Source organism: Callithrix jacchus, chromosome 3, assembly GCF_049354715.1.
Source record: "Callithrix jacchus isolate 240 chromosome 3, calJac240_pri, whole genome shotgun sequence".
NCBI lineage: Eukaryota > Metazoa > Chordata > Mammalia > Primates > Cebidae > Callithrix > Callithrix jacchus.
This window is the reverse complement of record NC_133504.1, coordinates 92,389,594-92,411,107: the sequence shown is the minus strand read 5'-3', so window position 1 is coordinate 92,411,107 and position 21,514 is coordinate 92,389,594. Positions and strand designations below refer to the sequence as shown.

Genomic DNA, 21,514 nt, shown 5'->3' with positions numbered 1-21,514 from the left:
ATTCAAATTTCTCAGTATAGAACTTTCACAGAAAACAAAGAAGGGGACAACAATGAAAATGCGTTTTCTTAAAAAATAACATTTTCTTTATTTTGTCTCTGCTACTCAACACTCAAAAACAAATCTGTACAAAACTAGGAACAATGAAAAAAAACAAAGAGGATGTGATATTGTAAAGTCTTAGTACTAAACTTTTATCCTCATCAAGACCCTCACCTACAGAGGTGAGAATTCCCAGGTTCATTGGAAAAGGTGAGCAGTTTCTGATCATCACCCCCTGCTTCACCAAAGATGACCCAGGTCACTTATTGTCAAACTTAACAGAATTGACCTGGACAGATACTGATCTTCCCCATTAGCTGCCCCATTTCTTGGTTGTCTCATTCCAGAAGGATTTGCCTTTGGTAAACTTCAAAACCTGATTGGCTCATTCTCTCCAGTCTCCAGCTGCACCTCACTTCTTTGCCCATTTTTTAATAGGGTTGTTGTGTATTTTTTGTTTTTGCTTGTTGATTTGTTTAATTTCCTTTTATATTCTGGATATTAGAACTTTGTCAGATGCATAGTTTGCAAATATTTTCTCCCATTCTGTAGGTTGCCTGTTTACTCTGTTGATTGTTTCTTTTGCTGTGCAGAAGCTCTTTAGTTTAATTAGGTCCTATTTGTCAATTTTTGTTTTTGTTACAATTGCTTTTGGGGCCTTAGCCAAAATTTCTTTGTGAGAGCTGATGTTGAGAAGAGTGTTTTCTAGGTTTTCCCCTAGGATTTTTAGAGTTTGAGGTCTTACTCTTTATTAAATCTTTAACACAACTTGGATTTATTTTTGTATAGGGTAAAAGTTAAGGGTCCAGTTTCACTCTTCTACATATGGCTAGCCAATTTTCTCAATAGCATTTATTGAATAGAGAGTCCTTTCTCCATTGCTTGTTTTTTGTCAGCTTTGAGGAAGACCAGATGGTTGTAGGTGCATGGCTTTATTTATGAATTTTCTGTTCTGTTCCATCAGTCTCTGTATCTGTTTCTGAACCAGTACCATCCTGTTTTGTTTACTGTAGCCTTGTAGTATATGGCTTGAATTTGGGTAGTAGATGTCTCTGGCTTTGTTCTTTTAGATTAGGATTGTCTTGGCTATTCAGGCTCTTTTTTGGCTTATATGAATTTTAGAATCAATTTTTCTAAATCTGTGAAGAGTGACATTGATAGTTTGATAGGAATAGTGTTGAATCTATAAATTCCTCTGGACAGTATGGCCATTTTAATGATATTGATTCTTACTATGCACAAGCATGGAATGTTTCTCCATTTATTTGTGTCATCTCTGATTTCTTTCAGCAGTGTTTTGTAGCACTCCTTTTAGAGATCCTTTACCTCCTTGTTTAACTGTATTCCCAGGTACTTCATTTTTGTGGCTATTTTAATTGGTATTGTGTTCTTAACTTGATTCTCAGCCTGGACATTATTGGTGTATAGAAATTCAGATACTTTACGAAAGAAGACATATATGAGGCCAACAATCATATGAAAAAATGCTCATCGTCACTGGTCATCAGAGAGATGCAAATCAAAACCACATTGAGATACCATCTCACGCCAGTTAGAATGGCGATCATTAAAAAATCTGGAGACAACAAATGCTGGAGAGGATGTGGAGAAAAAGGAACACTTTTACACTGTTGGTGGGAGTGTAAATTAGTTCAACCATTGTGGAAGACAGTGTGGCGATTCCTCAAGGCCTTAGAAATAGAAATTCCATTTGACCCAGCAATCCCATTACTGGGTATATATCCAAAAGACTATAAATCGTTCTACTATAAGGACACATGTACACGAATGTTCATTGCAGCACTGTTTACAATAGCAAAGACCTGGAATCAACCCAAATGCCCATTGATAATAGACTGGATTGGAAAAATGTGGCACATATACACCATGGAATATTATGCAGCAATCAGAAATGATGAGTTCGTGTCGTTTGTAGGGACATGGATGAATCTGGAAAACATCATCCTCAGCAAACTGACACAAGAACAGAAAATGAAACACCGCATATTCTCACTCATAGGTGGATGATGAAAAATGAGAACACATGGACAGAGAAAGGGGAGTACTAAACACTGGGGTCTATTGGGGGGAAAAGGGGAGGGCCAGTGGGAGGGGGAGGTGGGGAGGGATAGCCTGGGGAGAAATGCCAAATGTGGGTGAAGGGGAGAAGAAAAGCAAAGCACACTGCCATGTGTGTACCTATGCAACTGTCTTGCATGCTCTACTCATGTACCCCAAAACCTATAATCCAATAAAAAATTAAAAAAATAATAATAATAAATAAATAAATGAAAATCACCCAAAAAAAAAAAAAAAAGAAATTCTACTGATTTTTGTACATGAATTTTTGTATCCTGAAACCTTGTGAAAATTATCATTCTAATAGCATTTTGGTAGAGACTAGGGTTTTGTAAATATAGAATCCTCGGCAAAGAGAGAGTTTGACTTCTTCTTTTCTTATTTGGAAGATTTATTTCTTTCCCCTGCCTGTTTACTCTGGCTGGGACTTCAAGTACTGTGTTGAGTAGGCATGGCGAGAGTAGGCATCCTTGTCTTGTTCCAGTTCTCAAGAGTATTGCTACTAGCTTTTGCCCATTCAGTATGATGTTGGCTGTGGGTTTGTCATAGATGGCTGTTATTATTTTGAAGTATGTTCCTTTGATGCCTAGTCTGTTGAGGATTTTTATCATGAAGGAATTCTGGATTTTATTGAAAGCTGGTTTTGCATCTACTGAAATAATCATACTGTTTTTGAACCAGCCTTGCATCTCAGGAATAAAGCCTACTTGTTCTTGGCTGATTAACTTTTGATGATGTGCTATTGGATTCAGTTTGCTGCTATTTTGTTGAGGATTTTTATGTCTATGTTCATTAGGGATATTGGCCTGAAGTTTTATTTTCTTGTGTCTCTGCCAGATTTTGGTATTAGGCTGATGCTGGCTTCATATAATGAGTTAGGGAGGAATCCCTCCTCTTTTATTTTTTTTGGCAGAGGGGGGAAAGTTTCAGTAGAATTGGTACCAGTACCTCTTCACATGTCTAGTAGAATTCAGCTGTGAATCCATTTGATTCAGGGTACTTTTCTTAATTGGTAGGGGTTTTTTAAATTACCGATTCCATTTAAAAGCTTAATATTCTGACCTTATAGTTCTTAGCAGAGGTCTGGCTTCATAGAAATGTGTTCAGCCTGTATTTAATAGCTATTTTAATCAAGATAGGCAAATTTATCTTTTAAATAGTATTATGAGAGTAATTATAAGGCTACAGGTGCATTGATTCATTCAGTAGTCATTAAAGGTCACTCCTATGGTAGAATTTTACTAACCTCGAGAAAGGATTTTAAAATGTTAAATGGCATGTAATTCTTTCTTCCAAAAAGTTAACAAGCTAGTTGGGCACCCAAAGAATATATATATACTGAACAGAGAGCTAATAATATATTTAATTATCTCAAGATGATAAATACTGATTTAATTTAAATGCTTTCTCCATGCCCATTCTGTGCCAAATGCAGGTATGTCCTATATTTTTTAATTATAATAATCCTGTAGAGCATGTGTTATCATTTCAATTTTTAAAATGAGGAAATGAGACTCAGGGAAGTTAAGTGACTTGCCCAAGATCATATAGATGGTAAGTGGCAAAAGCAGATTCAATCACAAGTCTGTTCTTCCACAGAAGATGTGCTTTTTACTCCTTGCTGTAGGTGTTATCTCTTGATACCCACAAATCACTTTTATGTCCCAGCGTAAATCCCACTGTGTTCACTCAAAATACGTTCTGAGAAAGAATATGGTGATATGAAAAAAGACAAAGATAGCAGATTGCTTTCAATTTTCATGGTAACTTCAATTAATTTACTATAACCAGCTGAACACTATCTTATGAGGAATTACATTACTTGGAACAACTATAAATGTATTCTGATGCTGCATTTGGGGTCAGTGGGAAAGAACAGAAACTCAGCTTGGTTATTGGAAATATTTAAATATGTTTAGGATAACTTGGGTATGTGAGTCTACTGCTTAACTAAATTTTATAGAATTTAACAGATTAAGAAAACTCAATGAAAATTAGAATTCACATTGAAATATATTCAAAGTATACAATACTCAATTGATTTTGAAGATTAGCACATAAAAAATAATATATCTCATTAATAATTATGTTGATTACATGTTGAATATCTTGGACTTTCAGTTGAGTCAAATATATTATTCAGATCAATTTCAACTGTTTCTTTTTACATTTTATTAATGCAGTTACTAGAAAATTTTAGATTGCATGTAAGTCTATATTTCCATTCCTTTACCGATCAGACTAAACACTGCAGAAAATCACAGAGACAGAGGTATCTAGGGTAGGAGTGAAGTCAGTATTGATACAATTGCACATTCATATGCTTATTCTTCTAGATGTTTGTTAGTCTTTTTTATCATTACCCTTAAAATGACATTTTAGACATTTTTTTCTCTAATCACTCCAACCATGAAATTTTAACACCCAAGGTACACTGTGTACCTACTTGTACATTTATTCTAACGTCTAAGATGTTTTTACTCATCTGAGTATTTAACAGCTTGTCCCTTTGGAAGTGACATTGTTACCACTGGGAATTCAAGTTTTAGGTGAATTGGGAAGGGTTACGTGACGAGGCCTACCTTACCCATAGTGAGGTAAGAATGTACCTTCAGACACTGTAAGACAATGGCAAATAAGGGGTTCTGAATTAAGAGAAAGAGAAGTAAGTTGAAGAATAAAGTAGAGAGAGAATTTGATTCAGAGCATGAATCTATGATTAGCACCTATAATTATCCAACATATTTTATCTATACCTTTGGACTATGCATTTTTGTAGACAGATATTGGGTTGGGGCACCACTTAATTTACATTAATATCAATTATAGAATGACTACATATCATAATGCAAGAGATGTTGTATATATCACTATTCTCTCATAGCAATATATGCTAATGATATATTTGAGATAAAATGAGGAAGTGAACGAATAAAGCCTCAATCCTCCTGGACCGCTCTGATTTTTCCTTCCTCTTCTTTCTACTACTCATGTACTATATTAAATGGCAAAAGGATAATTGACTCCAGAGAAAGATGTATAGCAAGTAAAAAGTGAATCAGTATTTTCTATAAATGCACATTTATGTAAATACAGTATATTTCCAGTAATCCATTTCATAATGTAATTTAATATAATCTATTTTATGGGACAAAAATGCCACCCCTTAGATATTATCAGATAGTAACTTTCTTAAAACTTATAGAGTATAAGTTTGGGACTTGAAACATGTAATGAGAGAATGAAATGATAAGAAAGGAAAATCTGCATTGAGTCTTAGAGACAAGGAGGGATAATAATTAATTTTCAAGTTTTTGCTAATACTGTCCAAGGGAACAGGTACTCCAACCAGCAGACAAAATAGTCAAGTTTTCTTGACAGATCTATCTTTCTAGTGTAGACGAGTATCACAGCTTTATAACAATTAACTAGCAGCATTTAAACTTATCTTATTCTGACTCTAGCAAACTTCTGATTTAAATTTAGCTTCACAAATAGGCCCTTCTAACAAGCAAGACTCACTAGCTGGTCAGCTAGTGAGTTTTTAGTTTTCCTATTAGTTGGTCATGATTATTTTTTACTGAAGACTTATTAGCTGGCATACTAGATTTTAAATAAGTCCATTACATGCACTTATATATGTTATAAATCTAAACCTAAAATTTCTCTCACTCTCCACTTGCTTCTTTATTTCCTATCTACACGAACAGCCTCACTATCCTACTATATAACCTAAATCCAAAGCTGGGAAGTTATCTCAAATTCTTGCTCCTCTTGGTTCTTCCATTAAATCAATCAGTATAGCCTGTCAGTTCTTCTATGTAACATTTTTTTCATCACCATTGCTAGTATCTTAGTCCTTATAAATTCTCTCCAACTTATAAAAAATTCTCTCTCCTACTCATTATTCTTTCAAATCAATTATTGCCTTAAATAGGACTGTTTCTGTTTTGACTGACATAGCTAAAATAGCAAAACCAAAAAAGGAAATGTATTGGCTCAAAAACAAAGAATGGTAAGAGCTGTTCTAGCCTTAGATGCAACTAGATCTACAGACTCAAAGTCATGATTAGGTTTCTTTTTCCATTCCTCACTTCTGGTTTTGTCAGTGTAATTGGTCCCATTCTCACAGAATTTTTATATGCTATACTGGATGTGATCGATAAAGAGATATACTGGAAAATTCCCCTTCTAGATAAGACTTACTGCCCGGGAGAGGGGAATTCAGCCAGCCAATAGCCTCCAGCTGTGAGCTAATTTGGAGTCTGGCTCAGCTGCAGGGACTCCACCCACCACCACTACCACCACCAGCACCACCACCATTACCATCATCACCACCACCACCACTACTCGAGGTCACACTTTTCCCAGATTAGCATGCATACAGTGACTAACTGCAGTGGCCCAGCCACTTTAGGTACATGCAGAACACACAGGGGTGGTGGGATCTATTAATTCCAGAACTCCCTGCCAGGTTGGCTGAGGCTTTGCTACACTGGCATCACAATGCAGCTTCCTCCTCTGCCCAATCATGTATGTTTATTCATTTTGTAGGGGTTGATCCCTAATAAGTATCTGTACCCCAAACTCCATCTCAGTGTCTGCTTCCAGGAAACCCAGCGAGTTATATGTTCAAAATGGCTAGGGCTTCAGAGAACCTCAGCTCCACAACCTCAAAATCAACAGTCAGCCTTCTTCCTCTAGCTCTGACTAGAACATGGACTCTGATTGACCCTATTTGGCTCACATTTAATTCCCTGAACTAATTACTAGGGTCATGAAGTCAGGGGCTGTGTTTGATAGGCCCACCAGGACCACATGGAGTGAAGGAAAAAATTTTTCCAAAGGAGAGAAAAGGTGGTCCTCTATAATCTTCCATGCAGCCAACTGAGTGCTCTTTCTAAAATATAAATCTGAATATGTAATGTTTGCTTAAACATCAACTTTCCCCATTGCCTATGACAAAATTTTACTGTAAAACATTTGTCATGACATAAAACATTTTAAAAGGCACAGATTCAGCACAACATCTGTCATTTTTGTGGAATGTACTAGGAAGGCTTTTTGGCTCAAATAAGGGATGATATTTGCCTAAAAAGATATCAGAGGAATGCAGTTGTTGCCTCTGGGTCACCTGCCTCCGTGTGGTAGGGCCAGTGAACATGTTGTCATGGCTTTTCATTCATGGTTGCCACATTGCTGCCAGGGCTCTAGCCGTCATGACCTCATCCAAGGTAGGACCAAGCAGGTGGGTAGGGGGCAAACCAAAGCTTTTCCAAAATCACCCCCACCAGATTTCCACTAACAGTTTAAAAACTGGAAATTAGTCCCATGAAAATTCTTAGCTACAAGGGAATTGAGAAAGTAAGACTGTTGTAGGGGTCATCAAGGGAGAAGTGGTTGGAATTTAATCTAGATAAGAGACAACATGATGATATGAGAGTATTAAGGACAATGAAAAGAACTGTAGAATTGTAGTTTCTTAGAGGCTAAGGATTCTCTGGAGTCAGGTATCAGATGGAGGAAAGCAGAATGATAGGAGTTGGTGAGCAGAGTGGAAAGCTTAAAATTGTGACTGACTGGAGTTAGTTGAAGTCATTAATAATGACAGGTGTCTCATCTCAACATGCTCAAAGTCAAATCACAGTCCCTCAGTGTTGAGCACCTCATCAGTTTCTATTGTCAAGATTTTTTTAGACAAATGCATGGATGGTTAAAATAGCAATCCAAAATGTATCCCTAAAATAAGAGCTAAAATTTTAGGGATATTTTGCATGTGAACCTATGCAACAATCTTGCACCCCAAAACCTAAAATGCAATAAAATTTTTAAAAAATAAAAATAAATTTAAAAAAACCTAAACATGTACTTAACATACAATCCAGTAATTGCACTGTTGGGCATCTATTCCAGAGAAATGTAGACTTATGTTCACATTTATAAAATGAAAACAGGCCAGGTGCAGTGGCTCACACTTCTAATTTCAGCACTTTGGGAGGCTGAGGCAGGTGGATCACAAGTTCAGGAGTTTGAGACCAGCCTGACCAAAATGGTGAAACCCTGCTCAACTAAAAATACAAAAATTAGCCCAGTATGGTGGTGCACACCTGTAATCCCAGTTACTCAGGAGGCTGGGACAGGAGAATTGCTTGAACCTGGGAGCAGAGGTTGCAGTGAGCCAAGATCGGGTCACTGCACTCTGACCTGGGTTGACAGAGCAAGACTTAATCTCAAACAAACAAACTAAAAACCTGTGTGCATAGAAGCTTCGTTCACAATAGCCAAAAACTGCAACGAATCCCAACATTTATTGGGCAAGTGAGCAGCAGTTCAGATGAACCTCAAGGGTATTATGCTGAATGAAAACAGTCAATCATAAAAGATTCCATACATACATTCCATATATAATCATATGCTGATGATTATATATCAAAAGAAATATCAAAACATCCCATATATATTCTAGACATATATTCCATATAATAAAAAACGAGCTAAAATTTATTGATAATGTACTATGGGCCAGTACTATGAGAACATCCCATGCGCTTGCATGGATTATCTCTTTTACTAATCAGAGCATATGAAGTAGGTACTATTACTAGGCCCAGTTTACGTTTGAAAAGATTAAAGCTAACAGAAATTAAGTCATTTACCCAAGGATTATGGCTACTAAGTGAAGAACCCAGGACTTTAATTGTGTCTGTCTAACTCCATACTCTTACTGATTGTGGGTCTAACAAATTAATTGCCTTTTTCAAAGTTTTGGGGGTTGGGTGTGGTAGCTTATGCCTATAATCCCCGCACTTTGGGAGGCTGAGGTGGGTAAATGCTTGAGCCCAGGAATTCAAGACCAGCCTGGGCAACATAGCAAAGCCCTGTCTCTAAAACAAATTCAAAAATTAGCCAGGCATGGTGTCAAAACTGTAGTCCCAGCTACTTAGGAGGCTGAAATGGAAGGACTGCTTGAGCCCAGGAGACCAAGGCTGCAGTGAGTCAAGATCAAGCCACTTCATTCCAGGTGACAGAGTGAGACCCTATCTCCAAAAAAAAAAAAGAAAAAAGTTTGAGCCTATTTCAAAATTTCCCTGAAATATACATTACATTCTTATTCCCTTACAAATTATTAGATATTCTTTAATAAGGAATTTTAATTAATAAAGGAGTGGAGTAATAGAAGGCAGTTTAGTATTTCTCATTCCTGGAGGCTCTGTTCTCTGCCATGGCCTATGTGGCCTTTACTACAGGCCTTTAGTGGTAAACTCATAATAGTTATGTAAATTAATCATATGAATTATCTATGTTGAGACAGAGTTTTAAATAATTGGACAATTTTTAAAATCTTGTCAACAGATCAAGCAAATAGTGTTAGTAGTTTTTTGTGTAGTAAACATTATTTTCAAGAACGAGTTTTTTCCTTGTGAAATATGTTTCACTCTAAGGATGAAGTAACTGTGACAGGGTACATAAAAGGTTTCTTAAATATTATACAAAGGAAAATCAAACACCACATGTTCTCACTCATAGGTAGGTATTGAACAATGAGAACACATGGACACAGGGAGGGGAGCATCACACACTGGGGTCTGTAGGGGGGAAATAGGGGAGGGACAGCAGGGGGTGGGGAGTTGGGGAGAAATAGCATGGGGAGAAATGCCAGATATAGGTGAGGAAGGCAGCAAATTACTCTGCCATGTGTGTACCTATGCAACAATCTTGCATGTTCTTCACATGTACTCCAAAACCTAAAATGCATTTAAAAAACTATTTAAATATATATATATGATACAAAGGAAAACCCTTCTTTTGTTCCTATGTGAAATACACGGAGGATAGTTTGTTTTCTTGGCAGTTGGGAATAAGGGGTAGAAGGCGCTGAACTTCTTGGCAACATTCCTTATAAACAATCAAAGGTCCCTGAACTGCTTTCTAAAGAAATGGGTATGCTGAACTGTGTAGTGCTGGACTCTTCAGACTTTTTTTGTTTGTTTGTTTTGAAAAAATAAAAAAGATGAGACACAAGGAAATTGGGCAAAGGATTAAGAATTTTAAAAACAAAGATTGTATGTTCCTATGTGATGTATTATATAAATTTCCCCTGCACAAAAGAGTTAATATAACAGGCCTGGCTTCCATCCTTTAAAAGCACTGCTTACAAGATTGGTCCTTGGTTGTTGTCTGGGAACTTGGATTTCAGGAGGACTCCCACCATTCCCAAAACTGTTAAAATTGTCTCCCTGTGACTAACCTGTGCAAACAGTATGGTTTATCCTTAAAACCCTCTTTCATTCCAGGATTCCAGAATTCAGGTGCCAGGCAGAGGGCACCTGCATGATCAGCCCCAATAAAAAGTTCTGGGCAGTGAGTTTCTAATGAGCTGCCTTGGTTGGCAATAGCCAGAAATGTGTCCTTAGACCTTGCTGAAGGAATTTAGTGCATCCTGACTCCTCTAAGAGAGGATTCTTGGAAGCTTATGCCTAATTTTCCCAAGACCACTCAATATGCCTAGTCCCTAGTGGAGTGGTTCTCATTCAAGGCTGAATTTTAGGGACAACTGTCAGTGTCTGGAGACATTTTTGATTGTCACCACCAGGGCAAAACTACTAACATCAAGTGGGTAGAAGTCTGGGATGTTACTAAACGTTCTACCCTATAAACTCTCTCTCCTCTTTATTGGGAGAGAGTTTTGAGAACACCTCTCTCCCAATAAAGTATTATTTAGTCTAAAAGTTAATAGTGCTGAGATTGAGAAACCGTGATCTAGTGGAAGAAACTCAGATATAAACAAATAATTATGATAAAATGTAAAAACTATTTATTGTCTACTTCCCCATCTGTCCTATCTTTACCACACACACCCCAAAACTAGGTCGCCCCTACCTGTGCCTTTTCACTTGCCTTCATCATCATGGCTGAGGTTAAATTGCATAGTCAATTACTATAATCATTGCATCATGCAGGGATTCAAGAATATTTCAACATATGCAAATCAATCAATGTGATTTATTATATCAACATTATGAAGGACAGAAAGCACATTGTGATTTCAATTGATGCTGAAAAACCATTTGATAAAATTTAATATCCTTCAAGATAAAAGCCATTAAAAAATGGTTATAGAATAAATATGCTTCAACATAATAAATGTCATTTTTGACAGACCCATAGCTAGTATCATATGAAATGGGGAAAAGCTGAAAGCCTTTCCTCTAAGATCTGAAACACAACAAGGATGCCCACTGCCATCACCATTAGTCAACAGAGTAATAACAGTGATCAACAGTGTTGATTAACATTGCTAATCAACAAGTTAATCAACACACCAAAATCAGTAGCATTTCTGTATGTCAACAATGAAAATCTGTATAAGAAATCAAAAAGATAATCCTATTTATAATAGACACGCATAAAATTAAATACCTAGGAATTAACCAAAGATGTGAAAGATGTCTATAATGAAACTACAAAACATCCATGAATAAAATTAAAGAGGACACCACAAAATGAAAAGGTATTCTATGTTCATGGATTGGAAGAATCAATATTGATTGATTTGCATTTCTCTAACCATCAGTAATACTGAGCTTTCTTGCATGTTTGTTGGGTACTTGTATGTATTCTTCTGAGAAGTATCTGTTCATATCCTTTGCCAACTTTTAAATGGGGTTTTTGTTTTTTTCTTGTGAATCTGTTTAAGTTCCTTGTAGACTCTGGATATTGAACCTTTGTCAAATGGTTAGATTGCAAAAATTTTCTCCCATTCTGCAGGTTGTTCACTCTGATGATCATTTCTTTTACTGTATAAAAGCTCTTTAGTTTAATTAGATCCCATTTGTCAATTTTTGCTCTTGTTGCAATTGCTTTTGGCATTTGCATCATGAAATCTTTGCCTGTGCCTGCATCCTAAATGGTATTGCCTAGATTTTCTTACAGAGTTTTTATAGTTTTGAATTTTATGTTTAAGTCTTTAATTCATCTTGAATTGATTTTTGTAAGGAAGGGTCCAATTTCAATTTTCTGCATATGGCTAGCCAGCACTCTCAGCACCATTTATTAAATATAGAGTCATTTCCCCATTGCTTGTTTTTGTCAAGTTCATTAAAGATCAGATGATTGTAGGTGTGCAGCCTTATTTCTGAGTTCTCTATTCTGTGCCATTGGTCTATGTATCTGTTCTAATACCAGTACCATGTTCTTTTGGTTACTGTAAACTTGTAGTATAGTTAGAAGTCAGGTAGCATGATGTTTCCAGCTTCGTTTTCTTTGCTTAGGATTCTCTTGGCTATTCAGGCTCTTTTTAAGTTCCATATGGAGTTTTAAATAGTTATGTTTTGTTTTAATTCTGTGAAGAATGTCAATGGTAGTTTAATGGGAATAGCATTGAATGTATAAATTGCTCTATCTTCACAATGTTTTCTTCCTATCAATGAGCATGGAACATTCCTGTTTGTTTGTGTCTGTTCTAATTTATTTGAGCAGTGGTTTGTAGTTCTCCTTGAAGAGGTCCTTCACATCCCTTGTTAGCTATATTCCTAGGGTTTGTTGTTGTTGTTGCTTTATTTTGTTGTCTTTTTTGTGACAATTGAGAATGATAATTCATTCATAATTTGGCTCCTGGCTTGCCAAATGTTGATGTATAGGAATGATAGCTATCTTTGCATGTCGATTTTATATTCTGAAACTTTGCTGAAGTTGCTTATCAGGTTAAGAAGCTTCTGGGCAGAGACAATGGGGTTTTCTAGATATAGGATCATGTCATCTCCAAATAAAGATAATTTGACTTCTCCTCTTCCTATCTGAATATGCTTTATTTATTTCTCTTGCCTGATTGCCCTGGCCAGAATTTCCAATACTGTGTTTAATAGGAGTGGTGAGAAAAGTTGACCTTATCTTATGCAAGTTTTCAAGGAGAATGCTTCCAACTTTTGCCCATTTGGTATAATATTGGCTGTTGGTTTGTGGTAGATGACTCTTACTATTTTGAGGTGTGTTCCTTCAAAACCTAGTTTATTGAGAGTATTTAACATGAAGGATGCTGAATATTTTACTGAAGGCCTTTTCTGCCTGTATTGAGATAATCATATGATTTTTGTCTTTAGTTCTGTTTATGTGATGAATCACATTTATTACTTTTCATATGTTGAATCAACTTTGCATCCCAGGGATGAAGCCAACTTGATCATGGTGGATAAGCTTTTTGATGTGCTGCTGGATTTGGTTTGCCAGTATTTTATTACAAATTTTTGTATCAAAGTTCATCCAGGATAATGGCCTGAAGTTTTCTTTTTTTGTTTTATCTTTGCTCAGTTTTGGTATCAGGATGATGCTGGCCTCGTATAATGAGTTTGGAAGGAGTCACTCCTTTTTACTTTTTGGAATAGTTTCAGTAGAAATGGTACCAACTTTGTACCTCTGGTAGAATTCAGCTGTGAATTTTTCTGTTCCTGGGCTTTGTTTGGTTGGGAGGCTATTTATTACTACCTCAATTTCAGAACTCATTATTGGTCTATTCAGAAAATCGGTTTCTTCCTAGTCCACTCTTGGGAAGGTGTACGTGATCAGGAATTTATTTCTTCTAGATTTTCTAGTTTATGTTCATAGAGATGTTTACAGTATTCTCTGATGGTTGTATTTCTATGAGGTCAGTATTAATATCCCCTTTATCATTTCTTATTGTGTTTATATGATTCTTCTCTTTTCTTCTTTATTAATCTAGCTAGTGGACTATCTATTTTATTAATTTCTTCAAAAGCCAGCACCTGAATTCATTGATTTTCTTTTCAGAAGGATTTTTTGTGTCTCTGTCTCTTTCAATTCAGCTCTGATCTTGGTTACTTCTTGTCTTCTGCTAGTTTTGGTATTTGTTTGCTCTCGGTTCTCTAGTGTTTTTAGTTGTGATGTTAGGCTGTTAACTCGAATTTTGTTTTGGCTTTCTGATGTGGGCATTTAGTACTATAAATTTCCCTCTTAACACTGCTTTAGCTGTATCCAAGAGATTCTTGTATGTTCCATCCTTGTTGTCATTCGTTTCAGAGAACTTCTTGATAACTCCCATAATTTCATTCTTTGCTGAAGTGTCATGCAGGAGCAGGTTGTTCAATTTCCATATAGTTTCGTGGTTTTGAGTGAATTTCTTAATCTTCAGTTCTAATTTGATTGTGCTGTGGTCTGAGAGACGATTGGTTAAGATTTCGGTTCTTTCACATTTGCTGAGGAGTGTTTTACTTCTGATTATGTGATCAATTTTCGAGTAAGTGCTGTGTGATGTTGAGAAGAATGTATATTCTGTTGAATTTCAGTTGAGAGTTCTGTAGCTAGCTATCAGGTCCACTTGACCCAGAGCTTTTTTTCTTTTTTTTTTTTTTTTAGTTTATTTACATGAACATCTTGCCCCAGAGCTGAGTTTAAGTCCTATAAAACTCACATTTATTAACTGATTTGTTTCCCAACAACTCCACTCATTTAAAAAAAAAAAAAAGATGACAAGGGAAAAACTGGTAAAAGGGGTAAGAAGCTAAAAGCATTGCTTAGAAATGAAGTGTGGGAACTGACCAATGGACTGCTCTTAATAGAAATATCCCTTTTTCCATCAAAATGAATCATTGGAAGCCAGCCACAGTATTCCCTATATGGTAAACTATTATATTGGTGAAGGGAAGCACAAACCATTATATTAGCTAAGGGGAGCACAGACACTCATTCATCTGTGTAAGATGGTCTGGACTTGGGGCAGTGAGTAGAAGGGTGGTAGTAAGGAAAATGTGGTGAAAATGAGCCAGAAGAGTGAATTACACACATATTTGAGTTGAAACACTCCCAGTAAGCTATAAATTATCAGAGTCATTTAAAAGAGAAACCATAATTGCTAGAGGAATTTCGGTGTTAATTATTAGGAGACAGATCTGATAAGAAAAAACAAAACAGCTCCAGGTTAAGAAATGGTCTCCCTCCCTTTCCAAATCAATTATTGGCTAATCTATTATGATTAAAGAATCATAGAAACTTAATTAGCTATTTTTCCATTTAAGAAAATCATATTGCTTTGATTTAAGCATGCCTATACAAGCTATCCAGAATGTCTGTGGCTACAATGCGGACTTTAAATAATCCTAAAGCTGGTCCCTGTGGTTTAAATAGAATGACAATATAAAACATAATTTTAGCTTATTTAAGAACTTCAATTCTGCCTTAATACAAAGTATCTCTTTTGCTCCACAGTTGCTATATTAAACAGTTTCATAGAAGTATCAGTGAAGATCGTTGTATTTACAAGAAGCATGTGCTTACCTGAATCATACCAATACAAAGAAAGACAAATATCATCCAGATGGAGAAATGAATCTTAAATTCTAAAATGCAATCAGTTGTTAGACTTGTTGATTTTCTCTTCTTCCTAGTGCAGTGAACTATTTTGTTTCTCAGTCTTTTGTGCTGTAACTTGAAATTTTAAAATATTTGTTTCAAAAACTTTTGCCTATCGAATAGTCCCTCAAAGAGCAGAGCAAACCATAGTAAATCTTAATAGTCTGAGATGATATTTATTTTGAATATTCACACAGCAAAAGTAACCCTGAGTTTGGGCTTTCTTTTTTTCCTGTTCGCTATCCATTGCAATTGAATTGCCTAGGTTAGTTACGAGCCTATCAATAATTTTATTGCCCTCCTTTATTATTCTTAACCTTTCTATTTTCCTGAGTTTGAATTTCAAATTTCTATATTTCTCTTCAATCTAGCTTAATTCTGTTTTTACATATTCAGGTCAGTAACTCCATTTCAGTAAATACCCTGGGGAAATTCTAAGTTTATTTAGATGAGCATCTTACCCCAGTAATTTTATATTCTAAAAGAAATAAGTCATGGCTACTTAAATAACTAGAAAGCAAAGATAGGCATAGATGCTTGTGGGGAGGAGTGGTATACATAAACAGTCATGAGAATTTAGAAGTAGGCATCACAGAGAAAGTAGCGTTTGAGCTGAGTCTTGAAGGATAGGTAAGGTTTGTATATGCTGGGATAGCAAAATTGGCAGATATAATTGTATGAGATGATCAGGTTAAATAATTGAGAGAAATTAATATTTTTCCTCTGTTTCAAGCTACAGCTATCTCCTACACATGATGTGGTTTATTCAGTATTGAGTTTTATATCTAGGAATGCCTAATGGTGATGGCACATGCAGAAATGAATACCAGGAGCTGTTACAGCAATATTTACATAGATATATATCTTCATCTCGGTTGACCTATCAGATGGGGCAAATGAATATATGATAATACATGACCTGCACAGCTTGACTTCTCCAAAAACAAAAGGGACATCCCTTGTATTTTATCTACAAAAGATATTGAAAAATGAGGACTTACTTGCTTTTAGTCATAAAAATATCTTCTAACCTTTTCTTAGCCTTCTCAGTAGAATGCAGTAGTTGCTGGAAACAGCATGTTGGAAAGATAGAAAGGGAATGATAAACAGAAAGAAAAGATAACATAGGTTTTTTTGATGATGTTAATGTAGTAAACAGGTTATGTCAACCCATAGATATGTAAAATAGTTCTATGACTCTTAGATTCTCAGTTTTTTTGTTCCCACGATTCACTAATAAGATGTAGATGAAAACATTTCTTTAATTCTTCCTAACCATGATATGACATCTAGAAGCCCTAGAAAAAGATTAACACATTTGATTATATGAAACTATATAACTTTATATAAGAAGAGGTTATGAATAACGTTAAGAGACACTGTGAATTGGCAGAAAATGCTTTCAGTATATATGAGAGAGGTAAGTATCACTTTACGTAGAAAGCTCTTAAAAATTAATTTTAAAAACCATCATAAGAATATGAAATATTTCTAACCTCTCTAACAACTTGAATTTAAACAAAAAGAAATTAATTTTACTTATAGGACAGGCTAAGATTAAGAATAATAATAATATCCAGAGTTAGTGAGTGTAAGGATATCGGCAAAGTCATGCATTCTTATAAATATGTAAATTGTTACATTTCAGTAAGCTATTTAGCAATATTTCTCAAAATAAATGTGCATATTACAATAGAGGGACTATAGTTAATAATAATCTATTGTATATTTTTAAATAAAAGAGTGGAATTGGAATGTTTCTAACACAAATGAATGTTAAATACTTAAGGTGATAGATACCCTTTTATTCATAGATTATGCATTAATTATGTTAGTTATGCATATATGCAACTATTATGTACCCATAGTTAAAAATAAAAATTAATAATGGGTACACATTCACTTTTTTTTTTCTTGGTTTTACTTTTATTTTCTTTTTTTTTTTAATTTTTTATTGGATTTTAGGTTTTGGGGTACATGAGCAGAGCATGCAAGACAGTTGCATAGGTACACACATGGCAGTGTGCTTTGCTTTCCTTCTCCCCTTCACCCACATTTGGCATTTCTCCCCAGGCTATCCCTCCCCACCTCCCCCTCCCACTGGCCCTCCCCTTTACCCCCAATAGACCCCAGTGTTTAGTACTCCCCTTTCTGTGTCCATGTGTTCTCATTTTTCATCACCCGCCTATGAGTGAGAATATGCGGTGTTTCAATTTCTGTTCTTGTGTCAGTTTGCTGAGGATGATGTTCTCCAGATTCATCCATGTCCCTACAAATGTCACAAACTCATCATTTCTGATTGCTGCATAATATTCCACGGTGTATATGTGCCACATTTTTCCAATCCAGTCTATTATCAATGGGCATTTGGGTTGATTCCAGGTCTTTGCTATTGTAAACAGTGCTGCAATGAACATTCGTGTACATGTGTCCTTATAATAGAACAATTTATAGACCTTTGGATATATACCCAGTAATGGGATTGCTGGGTCAAATGGAATTTCTATTTCTAAGGCCTTGAGGAATCGCCACAGTCTTCCACAATGGTTGAACTAATTTACACTCCCACCAATAGTGTAAAAGTGTTCCTTTTTCTCCACAACCTCTCCAGCATCTGCTGTCTCCAGATTGTTTAATGATCACCATCCTAACTGGAGTGAGATGGTATCTCAATGTGGTTTTGATTTGCATCTCTCTGATGACCAGTGACAATGAGCATTTTTTCATATGATTGTTGGCCTCATATATGTCTTCTTTCGTAAAGTGTCTGTTCATATCCTTTGCCCACTTTTGAATGGGCTTGTTTGTTTTTTTCCTGTAAATCTGTTTGAGTTCTTTGTAAATTCTGGATATCAGCCCTTTGTCAGATGGGTAAACTGCAAAAATTTTTTCCCATTCTGTTGGTTGCCGATCCACTCTAGTGACTGTTTCTTTTGCCGTGCAGAAGCTGTGGAGTTTCATTAGGTCCCATTTGTCTATTTTGGCTTTTGTTGCCAATGCTTTTGGTGTTTTGTTCATGAAGTCCTTGCCTACTCCTATGTCCTGGATGGTTTTGCCTAGATTTCCTTCTAAGGTTTTTATCGTGCCAGGTCTTATGTTTAAGTCTTTAATTCATCTGGAGTTAATTTTAGTGTAAAGGTGTCAGGAAGGGGTCCAGTTTCTGCTTTCTGCACATGGCTAGCCAATTTTCCCAACACCATTTGTTAAACAGGGAATCCTTTCCCCATTGCTTGTTTTTGTCAGGTTTATCAAAGATTGTATAGTTGTAGATATGTTGTGTTGCCTCCAGTGCCTCTGTTTTGTTCCATTGGTCTATATCTCTGTTTTGGTACCAGTACCATGCTGTTTTGATTACTGTAGCCTTGTAGTATAGTTTGAAATCCGGTAGTGTGATGCCCCCCGCTGTGTTCTTTTTGCTTAGAATTGACTTGGCTATGCGGGCTCTCTTTTGGTTCCATGTGAAGTTCATGGTGGTTTTTTCCAGTTCTGTGAAGAAAGTCAATGGTAGCTTGATGGGGATAGCGTTGATTCTGTAAATTACTTTGGGCAGTATAGCCATTTTCACGATATTAATTCTTCCTAACCATGAACATGGAATGTTTCTCCATCTGTTTGTGTCCTCTCTGATTTCATTGAGCAGTGGTTTGTAGTTCTCCTTGAAGAGGTCCCTTACATTCCTTGTGAGTTGTATTCCAAGGTATTTTATTCTTTTTGTAGCAATTGCGAATGTCAGTTCATTCTTGATTTGGCTTTCTTTAAGTCTGTTATTGGTGTAGACGAATGCTTGTGATTTTTGCACATTGATTTTATATCCTGAGACTTTGCTGAAGTTGCTTATCAGTTTCAGGAGTTTTTGGGCTGAGGCAATGGGGTCTTCTAGGTATACTATCATGTCGTCTGCAAATAGAGACAATTTGGCTTCCACCTTTCCTATTTGAATACCCTTTATTTCTTTTTCTTGCCTGATTGCTCTGGCTAGAACTTCCAGTACTATATTGAATAGGAGTGGTGAAAGAGGGCATCCTTGTCTAGTGCCAGATTTCAAATGGAATGCTTCCAGTTTTTGCCCATTCAGTATAATATTGGCTGTTGGTTTGTTGTAAATAGCTTTTATTACTTTGAGATACGTTCCATCGATACCGAGTTTATTGAGGGTTTTTAGCATAAAGGGCTGTTGAAATTTGTCAAATGCCTTCTCTTCATCAATTGAGATAATCATGTGGTTTTTGTCCTTGGTTCTGTTTATGTGGTGAATTACGTTGATAGACTTGCCTATGTTGAACCAGCCTTGCATCCCCAGGATGAATCCTACTTGATCATGATGAATAAGTTTTTTGATTTGCTGTTGCAATCGGCTTGCCAATATTTTATTGAAGATTTTTGCATCTATGTTCATCATGGATATTGGCCTGAAGTTTTCTTTTCTTGTTGGGTCTCTGCCGGGTTTTGGTATCAGAATGATGTTGGTCTCGTAAACTGATTTGGGAAGGCTTCCCTCTTTTTGGATTGTTTGAAATAATTTTAGAAGAAATGGTACCAGCTCCTCTTTGTGCGTCTGGTAGAATTCGGCTGTGAATCCGTCTGGACCTGGGTTTTTTTTGAGTGGTAGGCTCTTAATTGCTGCCTCGACTTCTGACCTTGTTATTGGTCTATTCATAGTTTCAGCTTCCTCCTGGTTTCAGCTTGGGAGGACACAGGAGTCCAGGAATTTGTCCATTTCTTCCAGGTTTACTAGTTTATGTGCATAGAGTTGTTTGTAATATTCTCTGATGATGGTTTGAGTTTCTGTGGAATCTGTGGTGATTTCCCCTTTATCGTTTTTTATTGCATCTATTTGGTTGTTCTCTCTTTTCTTGTTTATCAATCTGGCTAGTGGTCTGTGTATTTTGTTGATCTTTTCAAAAAAACAGCTCTTGGATTTATTGATTTTTTGAAGGGTTTTTCGTGTCTCAGTCTCCTTCAGTTCAGCTCTGATCTTAGTTATTTCTTGTCTTCTGCTGGGTTTTGAGTTTTTTTTATCTTGCTTCTCTAGCTCTTTCAATTTTGATGATAGGGTGTCAAATTTGGATCTCTCCATTCTCCTCATATGGGCACTTATTGCTATATATTTTCCTCTAGAGACTGCTTTAAATGTGTCCCAGAGATTCTGGCATGTTGTGTCTTCATTCTCATTGGTTTCGAAGAACTTCTTTATTTCTGTCTTCATTTCATTGTTTACCCAATCAACATTCAAGAGTCAGTTGTTCAGTTTCCATGAAGCTGTGCGGTTCTGGGTTGGTTTCTGTATTCTGAGTTCTAACTTGATTGCACTATGGTCTGAGAGGCTGTTTGTTATGATTTCAGTTGTTTTGCATTTGTTGAGCAGTGCTTTACTTCCAATTATGTGGTCAATTTTAGAGTAGGTGTGATGTGGTGCTGAGAAGAATGTGTATTCTGTGGATTTGGGGTGGAGAGTTCTGTAAATGTCTATCAGGTTTGCTTGCTCCAGGTCTGAGTTCAAGCCCTGGATATCCTTGTTAATTTTCTGTCTGGTTGATCTGTCTAGTATTGACAGTGGAGTGTTAAAGTCTCCCACTATTATTGTGTGGGAGTCTAAGTCCTTTTGTAAGTCATTAAGAACTTGCCTTATGTATCTGGGTGCTCCTGTGTTGGGTCCATATATGTTTAGGATCGTTAGCTCTTCTTGTTGTATCGATCCTTTTACCATTATGTAATGGCCTTCTTTGTCTCTTTTGATCTTTGTTGCTTTAAAGTCTATTTTATCAGAGATGAGAATTGCAACTCCTGCTTTTTTTTGCTCTCCATTTGCTTGGTAAATCTTTCTCCATCCCTTTATTTTGAGCCTTTGTGTATCCTTGCATGTGAGATGGGTTTCCTGGATACAGCACACTGATGGGTTTTGGAATTTTATCCAATTTGCCAGTCTGTGTCTTTTGATTGGTGCATTTAGTCCATTTACATTTAGGGTTAATATTGTTATGTGTGAATTTGATACTGCCATTTTGATGCTAAGTGGCTGTTTTGCCTGTTA

At 36.2% G+C, this 21,514-nt stretch overlaps 1 long non-coding RNA gene across 1 annotated transcript in view; it reads right to left on the bottom strand.

Annotated features, from left to right (window-relative positions):
• The window catches only part of LOC118152231 (uncharacterized), a 290,940-nt gene that overhangs the window by 229,691 nt on the left and 39,735 nt on the right, over positions 1-21,514 (bottom strand). The window contains exon 4 of the long non-coding RNA XR_004740753.3: positions 16,485-16,549. This is a non-coding gene — a long non-coding RNA (uncharacterized LOC118152231). The remainder of the gene's footprint in view (positions 1-16,484; positions 16,550-21,514) is intronic.